The sequence below is a fragment of the Vespula vulgaris genome, chromosome 15 (genome assembly GCF_905475345.1).
Source record: "Vespula vulgaris chromosome 15, iyVesVulg1.1, whole genome shotgun sequence".
NCBI lineage: Eukaryota > Metazoa > Arthropoda > Insecta > Hymenoptera > Vespidae > Vespula > Vespula vulgaris.
The window spans coordinates 2,724,396-2,750,000 of record NC_066600.1 but is presented as its reverse complement, the minus strand read 5'-3'; the positions used below and the strand labels follow the sequence as shown (position 1 = coordinate 2,750,000).

Genomic DNA, 25,605 nt, shown 5'->3' with positions numbered 1-25,605 from the left:
GTAGTCAATTATCGTCATTAAATCCAATTTGAAGTCATTAATTCAAATTAATCATGAAGTAAAAATCGAAGATATACGATTATTATACTTAATCGATAATTTATACATTTTGCCGATTATGCAGACATTTCACATACATCGTATTATTTCGACTGTTGTGTCTGTGTACACTCGAAGCGTTCTTTAAAACGATACTTTCAATAGAATTCTTTTCTCCTTTATGTTTTTCTCCTTTGAGGAATTGTACTTTATTAATAATTTATATTGTATGCATTTCATCATGTATATATAAAGAAAGATATTTCTCAATAAAAATAAAAATAAAAATTTCTTTCGCTTGAATTAATTTGATTAATCGTGAAGTCAAAAAACGAAAAAATAAATCATTATACTAATCGATAATTTATATACATTGTCAATCATGCAGACATTTCAAATGTATTATTTCGAATGATACTTCAGTGAACGATACTTTCATCAATATCTTATTTTTTTCTTTTTCCTTCAGAGAATCGTAATTAATAATTTATATTGTATATATTTCATTGAGTATACATATATATATATATACATATACATATACATATATGAAAAAAAGAAAATACTTTTCAATAAAAATAAGAATTAAAACTTGTTCGAATTTAATTGAGTAACCATGATGACAAAAAAAAAAACACAAAAACAAAAAAAAAAGAAAAAGAAATCGATTAGTATAATTGATATATATTTTGTCAGTCATGCACACGTTTCAAATGCATTATATTTCGAACGTTCAATTTCCTAGAACACTAATCAACTTATGCGGCACTTGGCCGTGAAACGTCTTAATTATCTCGATTACCAAGAAGTAAAACCTACATCGGTAGATGTAGTCACTTCGTGAGTGATGGAGGTTAACGATCCCTTGAGACTCATTGACACATGCGTTATAGTTAACGAATGGCGTGAACGAAAAGTCAACTCTCTCTTTCTCTCTCTCTCTCTCTCTCTCTTCGTCTGTCTTTTTCATTTTTACATTTTTATATATGTATACAGGGAAAAAAAAAATACGATCGTCGAACCGTCCTTTTCTTATCTCGATAACGAATGATAAAAACTATTCGAATGAATAATAATTAGAAAACAAGATTGAAAATGTGCATATGAATATTTCTATACCAGAGAGAATGCTCGAACTTATGCTACTGCTAAAGATATGTCGGTAATTATAGTTGGAATAAAATCGATTAAAATAAAAATACAAAGTGGATCGAGATTTTTTTTTGTTTTTAAGTTAAACAGTTTTTTCTTTTTTCTTTTCTTTCTTTTTTTTCCGAGCTAATGCCTACGACGTATCGGATCCCGGACAGAAGACAAGAATGTACAGAACGAGTAACTATCTACGATAGTTATTTATATATATATATATATATATATATATATATATATATATATATAGGATGTGTAACGAAAAGCGTAACTTTATTTATGGCCGCAAGAAGAATGGGTTACGCCTACAAATCCGCTTGAAAATGATACCGCGAAATCGCGAGTACTTTATATCACTTCGTGGGCCATTTCTTTGTCCCTATCTCGCACACTATTTATTTCTTATCACGGTCACGCATACACAAACATATACATAAATGTATAAATACATAAATATGTATATATATGTGTATGTGTGTGTGTGTGTGTATATATATATAATACAAGACAGAAGGTAAAATAGTGCGTCCACGTAAAGTGAACGTTGCAAAAGTTTTTTAAGAAGCACTAAAACATTTTTTTTTTCTTTTTTTTTTACAGAATTTTCTCAAAAGAGAGAGAGTGTGTGTGCGTGTAAGAAAGAAAGAGAAAGAAAGAGAGAGGATTTTACGTGCAAGGTCGGCAATCGCATTTACGATCGAACGTAATATAATCGATGGAGCGTGTAATATATTGTCAGAATATTATCGGTGAACGTTTATATTCTTTGCTCGTAACACGTTTGCGATTTTTTTCCCTTCTTCTTTTTTTTTTTTTTTTATTTGTTTATTCTTTTCCAGAAACGTCATATTATGCAGCTGAGAATAGTCCGTCATTAACGACGATTTCATTTGTTTCAAAAAAGAACTAAAAGAAAAAGAATAAAGAAAGAAAGAAAGAAAAAAAAATATATATATATATAATCGATGATAATTACAATTATATTACGTGACTATCTACAATTTAAAAGAAAAAAGAAAAATATATATATATACATACACATTGTAATTAATATAATATTTAACTCTTTTTTTTCTCTTTTCAAAAAAAATTTTCGAAATTAAAGAGATCCATCGACAGATGGAAGACATTTCCTTAGCCAATGACAATCGACACAGTTTAATCAAATTGGTCAATCGAGAGTTTCGATAGATTTTTCCGAAGGTTATTCAAAGCTAAGAGAAATCTTTTTTCCATTCGATTGGCAATATTATCTCTATAGACGAAGTTGCAACGACCTCGAGGATCTGCTTATGTGGGACAAGCAATTCTTACATTGCCTTTTCTCCGATAAGAATATGCAACAGGAACCTTGACCGAGACGACTCCACCCAAGAAGATGCAACGTGCGAGGAAAAATTTTCAAACGTTTAGAAATACCGTCTAGTTTAGTTCTCTCTCTCTCTCTCTCTCTCTCTTTCTCTCTTTATTTATCTCTCGTTTTCTCTCTCTTTCTCGAAAGAAACTAATCAAAATAAATTGGACGACTCGAAAGTTGACTGAACGAACGAATCGACTTATTCATCCATGTGTGTTCTGCTTTTCATATTTCATTGATGAAATTCAAATGAACTGTCCTTTTTTTTATTTTTTAATATTGCTTTGATATAAGAAAAAATAAATAAATAAAAAGAGAGAGTAAGAAAAATTTTATACGAATATTTTAGATCGATTTAACAGCTATCGCGCAATTAAATCAAATCTCTTTTTTGCGAACGCTCTACATGCGTCGGGAAAATATTGAATCGCGAAACAATATTGAAATAATTTAAATAGAAAAGAAAAAAGGAAAAGATTTAAAAAATGTACTACAGAAAAAAAAAGGAAAGAAACAAACAAAAAGCCAGGGAACCAGCCGATGATTTGCCAATATCATAACGAGATCGGTTATTACTTTGCCAGTTACATTTTCCAGGCGCATACCACACCCTGGTACGTGTTTATAAACCTTGAAAGACTCTGGCCACATTCCTTTTTTATAGGGCTAAAACTGGAGCGTTCAACTTAAAATTATACGACAAATCGACGAGATGCAGTTGCTTTGAAATACGAGGAAGAAAAAAAAAGAAAGAAAGAAAGAAAAAAACTCAGAAAAAAGATCAACTATGAAAATTTGCAATTAACTTTACATGGAATCTTAACGTTTCCGATCGAAATAAAACAATAAAATCAATAAAAAATAATCAAACGTTCTTTTCTTTCTTATTTTATTTCAGTTTAATTTCTATTCTTTTTTTTTTTTGGTTTTCTTGTATTTGTTTTTGTCGTTCAACAAAACGAAACTTGAACCGTAGCGATATTCCTATTATTATCTCTCTTTTTTTTATCGTATAAAATTATATCATTTAACGAAACATTTTCTATCCAAATAAAAAAGAAAAGAAAAAAGGGACAAAAAAAACAAATTTGCTGTCCCTTCTTGTTTTGTTTTAATTTCTCGTTTTCTTTTTTTTCCTTATATCACCACTTCTTCGATATAAAACGAAACGAAACTTGACCCTCGGCAATATCCTTAGCGATACTTTTACACGATAAAATTTTATTATTTAACGAAATGTTTTCGATCGAAAAAAAAAAGAAAAAAAAAAAAAAGAGAGAAAAGATATATAGTGATCAAATTTTCTTTTCTCTTTCTTATTTTATTTTCTTTTCCTTTAATTTCTGCCCTTTTTGTATTTCTTTTTTGTATTTCTTTTCCTTTATACAACGAAACGAAATTTGACCCGTATATATCCTCCCCCACATAAACAGAGAGAGACAGAGAGAGAAAGAGAGAGAGAGAGAGAGACAGAAACAGAAAGAGATAGCTGTATCAAATTTACAGTGGCACGATAAAGTTATTATCTCGAGTTTCGTGGTTTCGTCAAGTTTATATACCAAGAGATAGATATAAACGGATCCGTGAGAATCCACGTTGGAAAGTTATTCGTACGCGTCGGTATGACGTTGCAATTGCGTGCCGTATACCGTTGGCACGTCGTGATGGCGTTACGCGTTTCGCGAGAACAAGACGAACGTTTCTAAGGAATTCTAACGCTTTCTCGCCTCGATTTTATAGACATCATCAAATTCGCGCGTTAACCGTTATCTCTTAAAAAAAAAAAATAATCGTACTTGTAATGTCTCTACGCGGCACTTTCCTAATGCCAACGAATAAGGAAAAAAAAAAAAACATATCACACGCGTGAATCATTTCTATCTCCTATAAAACCTAATACATTCAATTTCGTTTGACCAAACGTGACGTATCCAATGATTTATACATTGATTTCATCCATGAAAATAATAAAAGAGAAAGAAAGAAAAAAAAGAAAAGAAAAGAAAAGAAAAGAATTCATACGACGAATCTATTGGTTTCTTATTCGAGACTTCGATAGATTAATAATCGCGTCGAATTATTCGAAAGTATTAAACAAAAAAGAGAGAGAGAGAGAGAAAGAGAAAGAGAGAGATTGATAAAATCTTGCTTTTTTTTTCCTTTTTTTTTCTTTGCGCAAGCAAGTGGTGCTCATGCGCACGAGTGTAAGGACAGGCAAAGTGCATATCGCGCTCGAAGGCGCACTTGACCCCGGTGCTCGAACGTGAGCTAGGGATAAAAGAATGAGAAGAGGCCGATGGGAGAAGAAGAGACAGTGAAATAAAAATGAAAGAGATAGATAGATAAATAGATAGAGAAAAAGATACATATATACACAGTAGAGAAAAGGTCGAATGCGTGGTCGGTAACGTAGGTAAAGGATAGATAGAGTTAGATGTGCATTACGCTTTTGCGATGGAACGCACGACGTCGTGGTTCGTGTACGTTTTAATGTCAAGGGAGGCTCCCGCTTAAGAGTTTTGCAATACATATATATATATATATATATACACACATATATACATACACTAACGTAGGCTAACTATATTCTATCAAGAACTCAAATACCGAATTACATGTGTAATTCGTCGACGTTCAGGTTTGAAATTGATTTTTTCTTCTTTTTTCTTCTTTGTTGTTTGCTTTTCTTTTCTTTTCTTTTCTTTTCTTTTCTTTTCTTTTTTTTTTTTTTTTTTTTTAATTCCTTTGTCTTCCTTTTTTTCTCTTTTTTTCTTCTCTTTTTAAATTTAATTTAGATCGACGACAAGTCATTGATAAGACCAGAGACGTATTTATAGGTAGAAAATATTTTAATCCTTTTTCTCATCCGTCAACTTTTCTTGAAAAGATCGAGGAACAAAAGGATCGATCCTCGACCGAGGTGATCGATCGAAGAACGAAGATGATTACATATATCGAGATTAAAGGCTTTCGTTTATCGTCCAATTCTATCGATCATTTCATTTTCTATATATCTTCTTCGTTTATATATTTTTATATATATATATATGATATATTTGAAGAGAAACGCGTTGAACGATCCGTGACTCGAATCAAGTTAAGAATCTCATCGATCGTGAGAACAAACACGCGATACGAATTTATTCTTCTGTATATAATCCAAGATGAGTGACGAGAGAGAGAGAGAGAGAGAGAGAGAGAGAGAGAGAGAGAGAAAAAGAAAGAAAAGATATCAACAAATTAAAGTAAGTAAATCATTCGAGCGATTTACTTTTGTCAGTTAATTAGAAATGCGTCGATTTCTTTTCAACAAAGACGCACACAAAGACACGAGAGATACTCAGCTGCGATACGGGCCTCAACAACGAATTGGTTTCGATAAGTACGTGACTTTAACTCGATGACGATTACCTATGAATTTAATTGCGTTCCCTCGTTTCGGAAAAATATTCTCAATTTCTACTGTAATTTTTAAATCAATATATACGATACGAACGACAGTGAGGATCAAAATTCATCTTCGTTCTCAGAAACAAACAAAAAAGAAATTAAAAGAAGGACAAAACGAACAATTAAAACAACGTGAAAAGGAGATTGAAGAAATCAAAAGTAAAGTAGAAAGGAAATTAAAAAAATAAAAGTAAAAATCGTCGATAAGAAAAAAAAAAGAAAATTGGAAGGAAATCGGAAAGAAGAGGAAAATAATGAAACTTAAAAAAAAAAAGTAAAACAAAATAAAACAAAAAAGAAAGAAAAAAAGAAAAGAAAAATCGTTCAATGTTACTTCGAGGGACGATGAGAGAAGATTATGAAAAATGTCGTGGAAACGAGCAAGGCGTTCTTACCAAACGAGTGAAAGGCAAGCAAGCAAGCAAGCAAGCAAGCAAGCATGCAAGCAAGCAAGCAAACAAGCAGGCAAGCAAGTAGTCAGACAGGATGCAAAGATAGAGAGGCACCAAATACTATACATACAAGTCAAATGCTCTCGCTCTCGCTGAGAAACACTTAAATTTATGCCCGACATATTGTGCCCTCGATAGCTCTCTCTCACAAACACACACATACACACACACACACTTTGTCTCTCTCGCTCGCTCGTAAAGCTGCCATTCCTCCTTGTAATCAATCAAGAATCCATTTAATTAACGCGCCGATGAAACTTTCAGCGTGCCTTTCGAATTTTTAATCGGGGACACTTTAATCAAATTATGTCGAGCGTGACTCGACACAATGCATATGCGTGTCGAGTGTGACTCGATACGATATACGTATGAGCGTCGAGCGTGACTCGACAAGATGCATATGCGCGTCGAGTGTGACTCGACTAAGTGTTACTCGAGCTTGACTCTACTACTCGACAAAGTACCCATTCGAGCGTACCTCATCGTCAAACTTATCTTCTTCAAATACGAATTACCTACAGTATTATTATAATAGAATATTATTATATACCTTATGAGAATTATTGTATATTATATATTATTGAACGTTTCGTCTATAATCGTTTCGTCGATAAAAGCTAAAAGAAAGAAAAAAGAAAAGGAGAAAAAAGAAAGAATGAAAGATAAAAAATAATAATAATAAAATAATGAGAAGAGAAAGAAGGAAGTGCGATGGCACGATGGTGACGGATGGTGAAAGGCGAAACGATAATAAGGAAAATACTATCCCTCCCTACTCCTTCTCTCCCCACCCAACTCCCAAAAAAAGAAGAAAAAAAAAAGAAGTAAAGATCTATAGTTGAAATCACGAAGAGGCGAAAAGACAAACTTCGAGACCGCTCTCTCATATCGCATCGTTACATGTAATTTCTTATCTCGATGTTCGACTCGATCCAGCTAAAAATTCTTATTACGGAAGTCTTACATCGCGATGAAAAAGAGAGAGAGAGAGAGAGAGAGAGGTGATACATGCATATTATATATTATGCATATATGCATAGAGATATGCATAGTTGCGATTAGATCCCATTTAACTTTCTCCATCGAACAACAAACTAGGAACTTGTTCTCCAACAATTTTCATTAATTTTTAATAAAAGATATCGAATCTTCGATGTTCACTGAACATTTTTTATTTATTTATTTTTTTTTTTATAAATACTTTTTCTTGTTTTCCTTTAAGAAGCGCTCTCTCTCTCTCTCACACTATCTCACTCTTATTCTTTTTTTATACCGGGTGATCAAACTCGGTAAATCAAGTAAAACAAATCATAAATTGCATAACGATGTATGAATGATAAACTTGTTCGAAAAAAGGGGGAAGAAAAAGAAAGAAAAATGAGAGAAAGAGGGAGGGAGAGAGAGAGAGAGAGAGAGAGAGAGAGAGAGAGAGAGAGAGAGAGAGAGAGAGAGAGAGAGAGAGAGAGAGAGAGAGAGAGGAAAAGAATGAGAAAAGAAAAAGAAACGTAAATATTTCCTGGAAAAATAAGAAGATGAAAAAAAATAAAAAAAAAAAAAAAAAGAAATTATGCAACTCTGTTAGGAACGTGCAATTATTATTTAATCTTGTGGTATGAAAGTATGATAATATTTTTCGAACGTTTGAAAGCAACAATGATATACATGCGATAGGATTCCTTTATAATTATACCTATAGATTTTCAACATATCCCTAGAAAAATATCTTACAATATGTAGTATCTCTCGCGAGACACTATCGTAGTACGATAAAAAGATTCCATTAATCGTTTTTGCTCACGTGACGATTATCTCCCCCCTCCCCTCTCTCTCTCTCTTTCTCTCTTTCTCTTACTCGTTATCGGTCATCTCTGACAAGATTATTGTAATCTATCGTACGATTACGTAATCAAGTAAACTTAGATTATTCTCGAGATTGCGTAATTTCTATGAAAAATTATAATGATAAAAGAAAAAAAAAGAAAAGGAAAGAAAAAAGGTAGAAAGAAAAAGAAAAACGAATATATATATATACATATGTATATATATAAAAAAAAAAAAAGAGTACTTCACATTATATTACTGCATCGACTCGTTACAATATAATCATCTTGTAATCTTCCCTAAAGATCGCATGAATTTATTATACGCTGATGCGCTGATACGCTTCGCCATCTTAAATTTCAAGCTGATCAAGTGATCGTCATTGTGATAATGTTAATCCTTTCTTAATCTTTTTTTTTCTCTTAAATTCAAATATACACATCGATATACATTCGTATATTATATAAATATATATATATATATATATATATATATCATAAATTAATTGTTTCATTATATATATATATATTAATTTATTAGAAATTATGTATGTACATGTGTGTGTGTGTACATATGTATATTAATATAACAAATTTATACATATATATAAAAAATATGGAGGTTATCATAGAGTCCATTGCAAATGCTTTGAAACGAGAATAATATTATTAGACACATCTGGTCATCCGGCATTCAACACAGACTTAGGATCGGCCATTAATCTTTTCCTCTTAGAAGAGAGAAATAAAGAAAGAAAGAGAGAAAGAGAGAGGCCACGTAGCGCGTGCTAGATTTTATCTCGAGTCGACTTCCCCGTTCGCGATCTCCATTTCGAAATGAAGTTGTCTTGAAGAATGAGAGAGAACGACGATATAAGCTAATATGAAACATTCATGAAAATTTCGTATCGAACGAAAACGTTTTTATCGATTATATCGTCTTTGCAATGCATTTACTAATCGATTTTTGCTTTTGTGTTGTACGAAACGAGTTAAATGTTCTTATAGTTATAAAAGCATGTATATGTGTGTACGTACATAAGTTTGTACGTTCGGTAAATAAAAACTAAATTCGCATTATTAAAATACGTATCACGGGTAGCTCGGGTATTTAACTATCGTCATCCTGATGAAGTCATCGTGACTATATAAAAATAATAAAGTAGACAGATGTGAGGCACTGCGAGAAAGAGAGAGAGAGAGAGAGAGAGAGAGAGAGAAAGAGAGAGAATAAATACGATAGCTTTGAAGAAGCGAGATCTCGAACGAATCGTTTCAAACACATTTATGGTAGTTGCATATTCACGTATGTATATACATATTATGCATTTATCTATGTATGTATGTATGTATTATGCATATATGTATGTATTATGCATATGTAGGTATATATGTATATATATCATATCATATATATGTATGTATGTATGTATGTATGTATGTATGTATGTATATGTATGTGTATGTGCATAAGCGTTGGACAATACTATACGATTTTATGAACGGAACGATCGTTAAATGACAGACATCGTTTATTCGACATAGCACGAATCCATTGGTTATTCTTCGAAAAATATCAGACGTACAATGATGATTGCGTTGAAGTTTGGTTAAAATACAAGCGACAAAATTCACGCTTTGTTTCTTTTGTTACGGCTGAACTCTTTCTCATAATATACGTATTATACATATTTCAACGTTACGTAATAATTCCAACGCAGAAGCTTGTCAGGAATGTGAAATGAACGTGAAAAAAAAAAATGAAAGAAAAAACCGGGGAAGGCCGTACCCAAATGTGTTTTTATCCTACCGAACGAAAAAAAAAAAAAAAAGAAAGAAAAAGAAAAAGAAAAAATAAACAAAAAGAAAGACAGAGAAAAAAGAGTTTGACATGAAACGAAAACAAAAGAAAAAAATTGGCAAATAACGTTACGTATGAATACGTAAAAAATTATTTTTTCCTCCTTTTTCTTCCCCTTCTTTTTTTTTCTTCTTTTGAAAATCAATAAACGAGGATTATTTGATACATGAATAATATATAAGTTTAGAATGTATTACAGAGAGACAGATAATAACGAATAAGAAAGAATTGCTTTCGTAACTTCCTAACGAATGATAATTAACGAAAACAAAAAAGAAAAGGAAAAAGAAGGGGAAAAAGAAAATGAGGAAAATAAAGAAAAGAAAAAAAGTACAAAAAAGAAAAGAGAGATATAACGATCGAAGAATATTTCAAAAGCAATACGATGAAAAGATTAGAAGAGAAAATAAGACGAAGAAAAGGAACGAATTTTAGGTTATGCCAGGATATAAGATTTAAAAAAAAAATAAAAGACGATTTAAGAAAAAAAAAAAAATAAGAAAAAACGATGGAGAATAAGATGGTGCGGCCACCTGTTAATCGAAAGAGAAACGTTTGGATGGGTATAAGATATTACAGGAAAGGGGATGATCTAGATCGATATTAAGAGAATCTCGAAGAATCTATGTATCAGTGAGAAACAAAGGGATGGTGGGAGGGACAAAGAAAAGAAAGGTATAAGAAGGAAACGAAGGTCGTAGAGAGATCGATAAACTCTTTGAAATCGATAAGAGAAAAAGACACCGCGATTCGAATTTGTATAAAGATATCGCGAAACGTGCTAGCACATATTTGAAAAAGCCTTATTCTTTCAAGTCGTCGGACTATCACGTAGATTACGTAATTTCTTACGAAACACGAGGATTCCGCGAACGAGAGCACGCGAGCATTAATACGACAGTCTCTCTCTCTCTATCTGTCTCTTTCTATCTATCTATCTATCTATCTACCTATCTTTCTCTTTCTCTGTTGTTTGTCGACGAATACGTTCTATATAGCTAAGAATCTCTACGTGGTAAACAAAATTTTGTAGCAAGAAGCGATCTACGTGGTCCATATATATATATGTATGTATGTATATATGTATATATACTACGGTCCTTCCTTCTCTCTCTCTCTCTCTTTCTCTTCCCGCCCCCTCCCCTTCACCCTCCTCCACTTTCTCTCTTGTTTGTCCGATATACCGTACTTAAGAATTCCTCTTCACTGCGCGTATTTGTGTACGATAGTAAACAAAATTTTGAAACAAGATACGTGCTACGTTGATCCAGTCGTAAAAACAAAGTCGCATACGTCGTAGATTTTGCAAAATGCGTTCAATAGTTTCTATCTAAAAATATGTCGCTACTAATTTATATACGCACACGTATATATATATATATATATATATATATATATATATATGACGAGAAAAACGATGTGGTAACTAACCTATTTCTAATTACAGAAAAAATAAACGATACGAGACCCATCGTATATTTCTTTTTAATTTAAAAAAAAGGAAGAAAAGATCTTGATTCTTAATTCTCTTTATCATTTTCATTAATTTCCTTTTCTTTTTCTTTTTTGTTCTTTTTTTTCAATATAGTAAAAATTAAATAAACGAATAACGCGAGACGATAAAGGTTATGTACGATCTTTCGGATTTGGCGCTTCTAATGCGACATGCGCGCGAACGCGCGAGCACCGGCTTCTCCAGATCTTTCTAGAAGGTTGTGTCGTCGTACGACGCTTCTAAACACGCAACACGCCACACACACACACACTTCAGAAGTATATATATAATATATATATATATATATAAAATGACGAGTCGAGCTTTGTTTCAATTATCAAAATCGTTCTCTAAATCTATATACCGAGAGATCCCTCGTAGTTGAAAACGGCGTAGTACGTTTCGAGAGGAGGGGGAAGAGGGTCACAAATTTTCTTTTCCTTTTTTTTTTCTTTGTTAAACACCTAGTATACGAAGAGACTACTATCTTGTGACCGTCTTTGGACCGTTCAAGGACATACAAGATAGAGATAGTAATAGTAAGAAAAACAGAAAATAAGACTAATAAGAACGAACGAACGTATGTACGACGACGACGATGATGATGATGATCATGATGATGACAACGAATTTACTTACATCTAGTTCGAGCTTCTTCCGTCCTCTTGGTCGGGAAACGTAGAAGAAGGAAAAAAAACGAAGAAGAAGAAATAACAAACGGCACGTTCGTTTCTAATGGTCGTCTCTTTGTTCTTCTCGAATATCCAAACGACGACGACGACACGACGACGATGACGATGATGACGATGATGACGATGACGATAACGATTTTCTTAACTTTTGCTTTTTCTCTCTCTCTCTCTCTCTCTCTCTCTCTCTCTCTCTTTCTTTTCTCTTTTTATTTTTGGCGCCAATTTGCCGGCGGTTCGCTCGATCCGGTTCCACTTGTTCCGCCTTCACCTTCACCTCCACCAACTCCTTCTCCTTCTCCTTCTTCTTCTTCTTCTCCTCCTTCTCCTTCTCCTCCTTTTGCTCCTACTACTTCTTCTACTTCCTCCTCTTTAATAGAATATAACGTGTACTCTTCGTTCTATCTTTCACTTTCGAGAATTACCGCGTGAAGAAATACGAAGCAACAGGATCGCGGATTTAACGCGTTGTTCCTCTTCGTTCCTGTCCTTCCAAATTCTCGACAATCTTCGATTGTTTCTTATAACGGATAATGTTAATATTGTTCGGGATGATACGTATTTACAAAAAAAAAAACGAAACGAAATTAATAAATAAATAAATAAATACAAAAAAAAAAATAATTCAAAGGAACGAACGAACAAAATTACGAGGAAACGAATCGAACGAAACGCGGAATGGAACTCGCGAAATATATATATATATGTGTGTGTATATATATATATACTGCCGGGATGATATTTTCGGCAGATATAAAACGGTCGTTGTTTGTTGTTGCTGTTGTTGCTGCTGATGTTACTGCTGCTCGAGGATCAAAGAGATCGACGAAAATGAAGGAAAAACGACGCGAACGAAAATCCCGGCCGTTGTTACGCGGCTAAGGAGAGGGGGAGGCAGCACGCTCCTTTCGAGTCGTTAAAAGATCGTGCTTCAGATAGAATCCGATAATAATTTGTTATATTCGAACTATTTGTCGCGATATCGAAATAACTTTAGTTTCGGGGGAAATCGGGGCGGATGGGGTTGGATGGGGTAAAAAAAAGCGTGCAACGCACAAAGGAGGGCTGCGTCGACGCGAACCCCAAATAACCGGCGCGGCGAACAAACTGACACTGACAACTGCTCTCTCGTTACTCGACCGCGCACGCATTCGTTACCATCCCCACTCCTCGGCCCTTCTCTTAAACATACATACTCCCCACCGTGACGCGCTCGGATCGTCACGAAGAGAACCGAACTCGGCCGAAGCTTTCTCCGTTCGTTCCTTCGACTATCTCTCTCTCTCTCTCTCTCTCTTTCTCTTACACATACTCTCCCTCTCACATTCGTTCTCTCTCTCTCTCTCTCTCTCTCTCTGTCTTTCTTTCTCACTCACTCTCTCTTTCTACTTACGAATTTAACTGCTATTCCTATGCTCGCGTACGTACCATGATAATTTCGTTATTCCAAATAAATTCGAATGTTGCCGAGCGCGCGCATTCGCCATTCGAATATTTCTGTTGTCTCTATTGTCTATTTATATATACGTATATATAAACGAGGAATACGAAATAATAAAGTATATGTGTATATATATATATATTTCTTTATATCTTACGAAATAATACTTTTCATTGTACGATATCAATTTTAAACTTGATTGTAAGTATCATATCCATATAACGTATATAAGTTACGCCATATACATGTACGATAAGAAAGGTTCCATGTTAAAAATCGTACCGTGAACGGATAAGGTAGTAGTCTAAAATACATTTTTTATCACGAACAGACAGACGAACGGACGAACGGACAGAGAAAGAGAAAGAGAGAAGGCAGAGTAATCGACAGGCCTTGAAGAAAAGAGATTAGAGGAAGCTAGGAACGTTTAGATCGATATAACAGATATACCATGCTCGAACGTAAATATAATACGCACGTATAAAAGAAACTAGCCTTAAGCTAATATGTGAATCCTGTTTATGATGATGCTATTTACTTAAACGTCCTCGTATTCTCGTTCGAGAGAAAATCATTCCAATATCGAGTTACGTATCATCATCAAAAACGATTTCTTCTTTTCCTTTCTTTTCTTTTTTTCTTTTTTTTTTACGTTTCTTTTCTTTCTTGACCAGTATATAAAAGCGACAAATTTATTGGATAAACGATATATGATCAAACATATAGATCCAAACGAATATCCGAAGAAGATATTATTACTTGGGAAAATTGTTCGATCGATTTCTCGACAATGTAGAGACAATTCACCGATGTTTTATTCTACTGCCCTATCGAACTATTCTTCCTCTCTCTCTCTATCTATCTATCTATCCATCTATCTATCTATCTATCTATCTATCTATCTCTCTTTGTCTCTTTCTATCGTATGGTGACCCTATACATACATATCTAACGAACTCTCGAATGCAATCCTAAAGAAGTACTATATATGTAAGAGAAATAAAGACAGATAGAAAGTTTATATATGTAAATATATGTGTATGTGTTCTGTGTGTGTGTGCGTGTGTGAGAGGGAGAGAGAAAAAGAGTAAATTGACTCTCACTGCTGGTGTTTCGTTTTTTCGATGACTCATCGTCGAGACTCTCGCGTAAGTAGTTACTTACGTTGACGAACTATTCCGCACGGAGACTCTTATTTACATTGACTAAATTATTATGTAGAGACTCACAGATTGACTAACTTATGTATTTATTATTCACGAATTTTATCTACATTTCATTAATAATTATCTTTTCTTTATAAAATCGAATAATCGATCAACATACATACATACATACATATACACGTACATACGTACGTACATACGTAAATACGTACAACACACACATTCCTATGCTCTCTCTTCCTCTTTTTTCTCTCTGTATGTGTGTGTGTGTACGGTATGTTTAAGGCTTCTCTTCGTTTCTAGAAGCACGCAGAAAAACTATAGATGAGCATCTATATAACTACGAAGAAGAAGTCGATGAAGTTAAGCGTTCTCTCACGATCCCTTCGAAGGTTTTTTTTCCTTTCTCTTTCTTTCTCTCTCTCTCTCTCTCTCTCTCTCTCTCTCTCTCTCTTTTTCTTTCTCTCTCTTTCTCTCTATCCTCTATTTTCTTCTTCATCCATGGACAAACAAAGTTTCGAAAAGTTGCTAACCTAGTTTTCACCGTAGAATTTCCGCATTTTCATGTCGTTGTTGCACATCCCTATACCTTATATATCTATATAACATGTACGTATACTCCTGTTACATTATAAACGTTTGTATCTATCTATATACCTACAGGTATATATATATATACACATACATACATACGTATGTATATACATACACATGTACATATATACCCATATCTCTATTCGTTCGTAGCTTCTTATCGTACTAAAGTCGATGATAAAATATATGTAATCGAGAATAATAGACAACATAATTATTATGGAAGTCCATGATAACGTTAATAATAATAATTATAATAATAATTATTATTATGATGATGATGATGATGATGATACATCGATGTCGTAACTTTTCATCTTTCTTTGTGAACGCATTATAAGCCGCACGCCTGCACAGTTTTGATAATTTCTTTTTATTTTCTTTTTCCTTTCTTATCCGTTTCCTTTCTTATCCGAATTAATAAAATATATATTAATGAATGAAAGTTATAAATGATTCTTCGAAACTTTGTCGACGAAACGCATAGATGTTCTTAATATTTCTTTTTTGCTTTTTTACTTTGATTTTCTTTTTTTTTCTTTTTTTTCCATTTTTTTCCATTTTTTTTTTTTTTTTTTTTTTTAATATCTTCGGATTAAACTTCCTCACGTTACAAGCATGGCGATAACAATAACCGCATGATATTTCGACGATAAGGTCGATATGCTGACGTAGACAGATATAAATCGATACACAGCTGAAATCTTATCGAAAACAGAAGAGAGCTCTAATGAAAAGTTATTGACAAAGTCGAATCGTCGCGTTCACAATTTCATTATTATATTCGATATTATATATATATATATATATATATATATATATATATATATATTTCGTTTACGTGTTTTATTGAAAAGAGATATGAAAAATAAAAAAGAAAGATAAAAAGGAAAGAAAAAAGAATCATATGTACGCTCGTTCATACTCATAAAATGTAATCGCGTCTCGTCCAGGTTGTTAAATGAATTTTCGAAAGAGTCGCCTACGATACTCATCACTTGAAAAGCCAATCAAGAGAACTTTCGAACTTACTTTTACTCTTACAAGAGTTTCCCAATTTGATTTATTCAACTTAGAAAGGGGGAAGGAAAAAAAAGAGAGAGAGAGAGAGAGAGAGAAAGAGAAAAAAGTTCGCGAGTAGACGGTACATTTCATAAATATCTAATCGCTAATACCGTAATAAAAAGTCCACTGCAAATAATAATCGAGTTTGGCCAACGATAACCTTTCGTCGCCTTGATCCGTACGACGAGATTGGTCCTCCGCAACTTTCGAAAAATCTTTCCAGGTTTTTACTTCTTTTTTTTTTTTTACTTCAAACAAATATCTCTCTTAGCGATTCAAATGTGTCGTTGTCGAAGTAAGTATATGTCGAATATCGGATCATCGAAAGCATGCATACGTCGAGTAACAGTCGACAAAGTGCATGTCGAGTAGCGGTCGACAAAATAGTGCATGTCGAGTGTGACTCGACATAGGTGTATGTAGCGAAACGTACGATGAAGCGCATTGACGTACTTAGTTATTATCTCGTACAAAAGACGACACATATCTACATAGTTCATAAAAATCGTCGTACGATCGATTTCATTTTATCGCGAAGAAATATTATTAGTTTTCATTGAACGAAGAAAGTTAAATGATACGGTGAAACGAGATGCCGAGTTTTTTCGATGATCTCGTCCAAAGGCGAGACGAACTATCGAAGAAGAAGAAGAAGAAAAAGAAGAAACAAACTGACAATGCAATGAGTGTTAAGAGAGAAAGAGGGAGATGTTGAGGGAGAGGGTGCAAGAGGGGAGGGAAGAGTGAGAGGTGAAGTCGATGTTGTCGCGCTCGACCAGCGGCGTGAAGAGAAGTGAAGGTGTACCACGTGATGTAACGCGTGCAATCACGATTCGAGCGCCTTCTTGAGTGAGCAAGACAGAGAGTTAGCAAGATAGAGAGTGAGAGAGAGAGAGAGAGAGAGAGAGAGAGAGAGAAAGAGAGTTAGCACTGCTACTCGTGGGATCGAGAAGTTCGCGCGCTTGCGCTCGCTCTCTGTCCTAACAGCCGACCGTCAAGGACGTTCACCAAGAGTGCCGCGAACGAGCCCTGGCCGTTCTCGAAAGAAAGAGATAGTGAGTGAGTGAGTGAGTGAGCGACCGAGTAAGAGAGAGAGAGATAGATAGAAATAGAAATAGAAATAGGAGGGAGAAGGAGAGAGAGAGAGAGAGAGAGAGAGAAAGTAAGCTTTCCGTCTACCCGCGAACCAACGAATTCGAGTCGATTCTCCGTTCGACTCTCGATCCGGCCTCGATCGGCCTTGGACGTATACATATATACCGTTCCAACTCGTATACGCGCGCGCTCGGCCGAACGAGCTGTTAACAGATTGGAGAGCAAGATCAATCGATCAGCATTTCTTTTTTATTTTTATTTTTCCATTGATTATACGTCGATTACGTTTATTATTTCTTCCTTACTCTTACTCTCTCTCTCTCTCTCTCTTTCTTTTTTTCTTTCTCCGTTTCTTTTCATTTTCATTACGTTGCGATATATTCTAATAAGATCGTCGTCTATAAAATACATAATGTACGCATTACGAGAAGTTGGTAAAATGAATGATATTATATACATAATTTCATTGTCATATGTTTTCTCTTTTTGTTGTCTGACTTTCCTCCATTTCATTCGATATTATTATTATCCTTTAAGCATCGATAGCAATTTAGAATTATCTACGATTATCTATTTCCTCTCATTATCTTACCTTACTATTAAATTAATGATAATAAAGCTATGTTAGATTTCGATCGAGTTCTCCCTCTCGACGACGACGACGACGACGACGACGACGACGACGACAACGAAGACGACGACGTGTAATTTCTTCAAATCTCACGAACACCGTAATCGTAGTCGGCTTAAATAGAATCGTAGTAGCTAGTTTGCCACTCTCAGCCCACTTTTACTTCGTTAGAAAAGTCTGGCCCGTATTATCAAGGCCATCGGGTTATCGATCAAAGCCGCGAGCAAGTCTCTAATAATACGAAAAACCGATCCCTTTCATCGAGCTCAATCGTTGAAAACTGAAACCTGCCTAACCTTAACTTCGAATTGCGCACGCGTGAGCTATGATAGGAATGTGCCTTTATTGGGCAATAATTAATTCAATTAATACCACAGTTAATTATTTCATTATTACTTGGATTATTCGTTAACAAAAATCGTTTCGACAAAACGCATGTCGAGTAACGGTCGACAAAGTGCATGTCGAGTAACGGTCGACAAAGTGCATGTCGAGTGTCACTCGACATAGTGCATGTCGAGTAACGGTCGACATAGTGCATGTCGAGTAACGGTCGACATAGTGCATGTCGAGTAACGGTCGACAAAATGCATATCGAGTATAATCGGAGAAAAATGTCAGACATCAACGAAATAGTTCTAGAAGACTTGGAACGCGAATAAAATGATTAATTAATAAGGAATCGTACGATCGAAGAGACGAGTCATCGTGACATACGGGCTACGTTATACGTGGAAAAACGAATCAGACGCATTTGCATTGACTGTCTTCTTATCCCTGAGTGACGTTACGCAAAAGGATATTAATTAAATGAGATAAACCGCAGGCAGTGGTGATCATAGAGACGTCGGTAAGAAAAAATAATTTAATTTCACGTTAGTAGTAGTTGCATCCATGACGCAATAATGTTTTGTAAAGATTACCGAGCTCGTTCTTTTACCTCGAGATATTTTCGTTTTTTATTTACTTATTTTTTTTATTTTCTTTTTTAACGTCTCTTCAATATCTCTAAATTTTATCATTCGATTATATATATGCTTTGTAGCAAAAAAGAATTACTTAGAACGTTATAAATGATGCATTTCTTTTCTCTCTCTCTCTCTCTCTCTCTCTCTCTATCTCTCTTTACCGCACGGCGGGAGTTCTTTCGAGCTGGACCGTTCGTTTCGTTTACGCGATGCTTTTTGTCGTGCGAACGCGAAGAACGTCTATTCTATCCCGATCCGGATTAGACGTTTGTAACGCTTCTGAACGCTTGAGGAAAAAAGTTTTGCATAATGTATAACGCTCTCGTTGTAAAGCGGTACCGCGACGGAAAACGTACTTACGTACATACATAGATAGATACATAGGCTTACCTAAGTACATACGTATGTACGTAGGTACGAGTGCTGCCAACAAAATCAATGACCCGTACCGAAGCTCGATACGACATTTTCTATAGCGATGCGAGAACGAGCAAACCACCTTCTTCTTCTTCTTCTTCTTCTTCTTCTTCTCCTCTTCCTCCTTCTCCTCGTTCTTCTTCTTCACTGGTTTCTTTCTAATTTCAACTTTTACGCGAAGAAAAAGAAATTTCGTATTTTCACACAATTCATTCGCTCGACTGAATCGAAACTCGTACATGAAATCGATAAAAATTACGTATTACGTGTATCGATAAAAAGTTGCAATAATATCGTTCGAATTATAGATATTAATCGTTTTGATTTATCATCGAAAAAAAAAAAAACAAATATAAAAAAAAGAAAAAGGAAAAGAGAAAAGAAACTTTGTCGAACACCCCCGACCGTAATACATATACTACTAGTTTCTACCTCTATAAAATTATAATACAAATTGAATCGCAAAGTCGTTCGACGAGAATCGGACACCTACCTGAGAGGCTCCTTTCGATTAAACTCGACGACATTTTTGCGATAAGTCGAACTCGCATAATTGCTATACCCACGAGCCGTTTCGCGGTAGCACTCGCCCAACGATTACGTAATCCTTGAATAATTATGATAAAAACCAGAGGTCTCAAGGCGGTGAATGCGTTCGCGAAAGAAAGTAGAGATACATATGTATCTTTATATGTATACACGTATGTATATACGTTTACGGATGACCCGAATGAAATCATTTAGCGGGTTAAAGAGTGATATTTTCGATATTTTCCTTTAGAAACATAATAACGAATTGAGAAAAAGGAAAGAAGAAAAACTCGGTTTAAGTAAAAAAATTATTTTTTAAATCGAAAGAAAAAAAACAGGCCGATTTAAATAATCTATATATATATATATATTTAATAGATATATATAATAAATTTTATCTATCATATACGTATAATAAATTTTTCTTCGAATAGTCCTTAGTGTTAGATCGAGATCGTAAAAACGATTATAGTTATATTCGCATGGTATGTCGCGACGGATAGCCTCCCTCATCCCTTATAATCTTCTCGTATTTGTAATCCGATCACGATCAACACATTTAAACTTGATATTTATTTTCTCCCCCTTTTCTCTCTTTTTTTTTTTTTTTTTTAAATGAAAGAAAATCATCGAAGAAGTCCCCTTGATAATAAGACGACGACCGATAAATAAATCGGTCGTCTTTAAAAATACATTTCTACCACAAGTTCGAACGTTAACATCGAAATGAGATGCACGTCGCGATATTTAGCGAAGAGTTTAGTGACTTCTATTCGATAAATCGTTCGAAAATTAGCGTATCGTCGTCGTCGTCGTCGTCGTCCTCCCCACCATTCCCACCGAATAATTAAAATTTATATACACAATCGCGACTCATAAAATCGTTTATTTATAGATATTGTGATAGGTTACTCTCGAACTCGAAAAGCTACGATTACGAAATTGCCCGAAGAGAAAATTATCGAAATGCAGAGAACGCGGATGATATTGCGAGAGAGAGAGAGAGCCAAGATGTTTAACGTAACAATGTGTAATTGGCAAATATATCTATACATAGATAGATACATATATTCCAACGTACATATATATATATATATATATGTATATATAAATACAACTTTCCTATTATGCCGGCCGGCGTCACATGCGATGAATCAACTCGCAATGAATTTTGAACGTCGCCCAACAAATTACAAAGTACTATTATTTATCGTCTTCATTTTTTCGTAGAGCTTGCGTGATCGATCATCACGCGCATTCATTCTTCTTTCTCTCTCTCTCTCTCTCTCTCTCTCACTCACTTTGTCATATCTATAACATTCTATTTCCATCGACTAAAATTTCAATCTTAAATAAATCTAATCGTTAGATCGTACCAAAAATGTAGATCGATTTAATTTCAAGTAGATATAGAAAGCCCTTCGTCGTTACGAGTATGTTAAAACTATTTACTAAAGAACGTGTACACATATGCATGTATACGAACACACACACACACACACACACAAATCTATCTATAGATATGTACATGCATACGATACGAAAGCGATAACTCGACTAGTAACGAGAAGTGTAGAGGGAAAAATTGGTTTTCCTGTCACTCGCGGTTCTGTTCGCGATTGCTCGCTGCTATTTCGCGACCTTCCACTCTTCGAAACTGGTGAAAAGCTAAGCTCAAGACTTTTGCATCCAGGATCAGGGTGTGGTAGGTAGGTAACGCACAAGGTTGACTACATTCACGCTCTCTGATGGCGCCATTATCTACCTGCTCGTACGTAAGAACAAACGAACGTACGAACGTACGTACGTACGTACGTACAAACGAATCGTCGTGGGGGGATAATCTATCGACTTCTAAAAAAGTTCTACTTGTTTCTCCAATCTATGCAATATATACCGACAATATTTCTCTATACTTTTCCTTTTTTTCTTTTTTTATTTTTCTTCTAATTCTATTACGTAACTCTATTCAACCATTTATGGCACACAAGAGATTCTTTTTTCTTTCTTTCTTGCTTTTTTTTCTTTCTTCTTATCTCTCTTTACTTTTTCTTTCTTTCTTTCTTTCTTTTTTTTCTTTTTTCTTGAAAGACAAGAATTAAAAGAGAAGCGAGCCGCGATAGTTTTACGACCTTGCCTTACTGGCCATGGAATCGATAAGGATTCTTAAATAATAAAATTGTAACATTTCAAGTTTATTACAGCATGTATTGCTGCCAGCTGTTATGCCAGTGAAAAGATCAATGTTTGATGAATCATTTGATACGCGTTAAAGGAAGATAGATTCAATCCCTTTCTAATCTCTTATTCAGAATGGTCGCAACGAAAAGACAAAGGAAAAGAGAAACGTAGAAATAAATAAATTAAAACAACGAACGAAGGGAAAGGAAAGGAAGAAGAAAGAAAAACAAAGGCAAAAAACAGAAACCAAAGAAAAAAGAAAGGAAAGGAAAAAAGAATTTCAACACGTTTCAAGTTATACAACGTGAAACATAAGTTATAGCAGTTGGCAAACATTAACCTTCGCTTATGAAGAAACAATTCATTTTTTGACGAATATTAATGCATGACTTTTATAGTTACGTGCGCGCGTTATAAAGGATTAAATTAATTAAATAATGATAATAAGTCGGATATAGGATAGATTGAAAAAAAGATATAGAAAATAAAAGGGAGAGAGAGAAAGAGAGAGAATGAAACGTTGACGATAAACGACGTTACGTTACACTCGAAATATGTATTTGCATAGACGGTAAAACGTGCAGAAAGATAGAGAGAGAGAAAGAGACAAAGGACGGAGCAACAGAGATAGATAGAAAGAGAAAGAGAGAAACATGTGAAAGGTACGAAAATACCCGGGAGGTTTTAACGTCCAGTAGTCTTTTGCGGGTAAAAGCAGTCGTGGCCACTATTAAACTAGCAACTACAATCTACGAAACGCGAACGATGTTGCGATAATGTCAAGAGCAACCGGTGCGTCCGATTCCTCGCACGTGCACGGCCGCACGACGAACCTACGAGAAAGAGAAAGAGAAAGAAAAAGAGAAAGAGAAAGAGAGAGAGAGAGTGAAAGAGAGAGAGAGAGTGAAAGAGAGTGAAAAAGATTTTTTTTCTTCTCGTTCATTTTAACATTTAATATACGATCGTATTCGTTTTGAAATCCTTCCTATCTTGTAAATCTTTTTCCGATAGATCGTTCTTGAATCATTGAATGAACGAACTATGAACCATTGACGTTTCGATCAACTGATTATTACAAAAATACATTACATTTACAAAAATATATTAATCTTATGCTAATCGTGTCGGTCATTTAAATTAATTCTTGACAAGAATTAAACGACACGACAAATACTATCCAACTTGTAATCATTTTTTTTTATATATATATATACATATATACTACACGTATGTATTAAGAAAGAAAGGAAAAAAATGAAAGAAGAAAAAAGCAGATCGAACGATCATCCTTTAAAGTCAAATGTCGCCTTGGATCATCGATTTAATCGAGACACTAACTACCGCTTCCGTCTGAATTTACATTATGCATATACCCTTCCCCTTTAAAGTTCACACGTCGTTCATTGGAAATGAGAATCTTTGCTCGTTTCTAAGTATTACAAACCTATTGTGAGCCGTTAAACGAGCATCCTCAATGTGATCACTACGCTACTTCATAAATCATCATATATCGTACTTCTCGCACGTATGTAACTGTTTAAATATCATTAGGTTAATAAATATCGTTAATCACTAATTATCCTTCTGTAAATCTTAAAAGGCACGATTTTCTCTTTGAATATTATCTCGACTATTATTAATCAAATTTCTATCTCACGTAAAATATAATATAGAAAATGTACTTAGATATATATATATATACATATACATGCAGATATATAGACATATTAAATAAATAAAAGAAGAATATATATTTATGAATTTGTCAGTCGCTTCGATAGTACCGATAGATCGATACGCAAACAATTTTCTAATACAAGTTTGAAATTATAAATTTTATCATTATAATTTCTCCAAAATTACATCATCAAGATTTTTCCTTATATAGGTATACATGTACATGTATACACACATACATACATACATATATATTTATATGTATAGGTATATATTCGCGAATAGACGTACATGCACGCAAATATACGTACATATATGTATCTCTGTCAACCGTCTGTTATTAACATTCACTCAACGACCATTCGCATTCCTCGCCTGAAACGGGCCGTGCCAGATTTACTTAGCCTTTTACCCGACTATTTATTTAAAATACAATATTATTAATATTAATGAATTCTTACCGCGTAAATATCGTGCCCGTAATCGTAATTGCGAAAGTTCACCGGAGCGAAGGGAAATTTATAGAACGGTCGTTAATCGATCGTTTATATACGAGTTTTCTTTCCTTTTTTTCGTTTTTTTTTCTTCTTCTTCTTCTTCTTTTTCTTCCTATTACTACGACAAAATTGCTTCGAACAATTACGATAATACGATTACGAAAAAGAGAGGGAGCGAAAAGAAACATTTCACGAATTAATACAATTTTTTGTCATACATACATACACACACACACACACACACATATATATATATATGAAATTATATAAAAATTTGTGTTACTGAAAATTTCTATTTACTTACAAAAAAAAAATGTATGTACAATTTCTTTTCATTTTCACTTTGAAAAATTTCTATTTACTTAGAAAAAAAAAAGTATATATAATTTCTTCTTATTTTCACTTTGAATTAAATCGAATCAATAAAATCTATTATAACAAATTCAAAGTTTCGAATTGAATGTATCAATTATTATTTATCTTTTCTTTTTTTTTTGTTTCGTTATCTTAAAAGATTGATAATTCAAATAAACTATAAATAATCGTAGACATAAGTACCCTTCTGTCTCTGAACGACAACAGGATCTCTTAGAAAAACTTTTTTCTTCAATTTTTTTCTTTTTCATTTCTTTCTACTTATCTTTAATTCTTTCATATTCTCTAGTACGGTAGCAATCGCGAACCTTCTTACGATCGAGATCTAGGTCAATCGGTTGCCAAGCAACCGAACTCACTATGAGCTCTCTTCCCACGCGTCATCACTAACCAATTGCGTTATACGCGTAATGCTTGCCCATCGTTTTGTGTCTGTCTTGTGTCTTCTTTTTCTTCGTCTTCGTCTTCATCTTCTTCTTCATCTTCGTCTTCATTTTCATTTTCATTTTCGTTTTCGTTTTTGTCTTCTTCTTCTTCTTCTTCTTTATCTTCGTCTTCATTTTCGTTTTTGTCTTCTTCTTCTTTTTCTACTATTTTTCTATCTATTTCCTAATTACCTCGAAAGAATTTGAAAGAATTCATATGTCATAACGAT

The 25,605-nt window shown here is 34.0% G+C and overlaps 1 protein-coding gene across 2 annotated transcripts in view; it reads right to left on the bottom strand.

Annotated features, from left to right (window-relative positions):
• Window positions 1-25,605, bottom strand: part of LOC127069461 (terminal nucleotidyltransferase 5C-like) — a 73,839-nt gene that overhangs the window by 30,235 nt on the left and 17,999 nt on the right. Inside the window, exon 1 of one of the 2 annotated variants that reach the window (XM_051006528.1) lies at window positions 12,263-13,634. The exons of the other annotated variant lie outside the window; for it this stretch is intronic. The gene's annotated coding sequence lies outside the window, so the exon portion shown is untranslated. Of the gene's footprint in view, window positions 1-12,262; window positions 13,635-25,605 lie in introns of those variants that run through there. 2 annotated transcript variants of the gene reach the window in all.